The sequence below is a fragment of the Muntiacus reevesi genome, chromosome 9, assembly GCF_963930625.1.
Source record: "Muntiacus reevesi chromosome 9, mMunRee1.1, whole genome shotgun sequence".
Classification (NCBI taxonomy): Eukaryota; Metazoa; Chordata; class Mammalia; order Artiodactyla; family Cervidae; genus Muntiacus; species Muntiacus reevesi.
The window spans coordinates 6,611,356-6,612,545 of NC_089257.1; the positions used below are offsets into that span (position 1 = coordinate 6,611,356).

The 1,190-nt window shown below is 48.6% G+C and overlaps 1 pseudogene; it reads right to left on the reverse strand.

Annotated features, from left to right (window-relative positions):
- Positions 1-266: 266 nt before the first annotated feature.
- Positions 267-1,190, reverse strand: LOC136174117 (olfactory receptor 4C6-like; annotated as a pseudogene).

Sequence of the window (1,190 nt, forward strand, 5' to 3'; positions counted from 1 at the left end):
TGTTCAGTTGAAGTCTTGTTGGATGCATAAGACAAGTGCTCAGGGCTGGTGCACTGGGAAAACCCAGAGGGATGGGATGGGGAGGGAGGTGGGAGGGGAGATGGGGATGGGGAACACATGTGGATCCATGGCTGATTCATATCAATGTATGGCAAAATCAACTACAATATTGTAAAGTAATTAGCCTCCAACTAATAATTTCCCCCACATTTCTGAAAGAACAGAGTTCTCTTTAATGGAAACACATGATATTTTGAGCATGGCAGTCACTTGCCAACCAAACTCCCCAGTTTCATCCAAAGTTTTCTCATGGCACTTTTCTCCTCCTTATTCCTCGGGGTGTAGATCAAGGGATTTAACATGAGTGTGATGATGGAATCAGACTCGGCCATCACCTTGTCTATGGGGTAGGTGGTCACAGACCTTACATACAAAAACATACAGGCACAAAGAACGTGATGATCACAGTGAGGTGGGAGCCACAGGTGGAGAGGGCTTTACGCTGCCCTTCAGAGCTGCAGGACTTCAGGGAGCAGAGGGTGACCACATAGGAAGTGATGAGGATGAGGAAGATGGCCACACACATCACCCGGCTGTTGAGGATGACTAAGAGGCCCGGGGTGGGGGTGTCTATGCAGGCCAGTTTCAACAGTGGAAAGAAATCACATATAAAGTGGTCTATTGTATTGGGACCACAGAAGGAAATTTGATACATGAAGAGAAGCTGCACTGTGGTATGGAAAAATCCCCCACCCAGGCCCCTCCCAGCAACAGGCAGCACATCCGAGGCCTCATGATGGTCACATGGTGAAGAGGCTTACAGATGGCTACGGAGCAGTCATAGGCCATCATGGTGAGGAAGATGATGCCCACTCCACAGATGAAGTGCTCAACAAAGAGGGCCATGTAGCCTTCCAGGGAGATGGCAGTGCTCTCAGAGAGGGAGTCCACAGTCAACTTGGGGCAATGATGGAAGAGTAGGTTACATCCAAAAGGGACAAGGAGGTAAGGAAAAGATACATGGGTGATCTCAGACTCTGACTCGTTACCATGGTTACCACAATGAGGAGGTTTCCCAAAACGGTGGACAGGGACATGATTAGAAACACGACAGAGGGTATTTTCCGCAGCTCTGGGTACCGCATAATGCCCCAAAGAATGAACTCTCTGACACTGTTTTGATTTCCCAT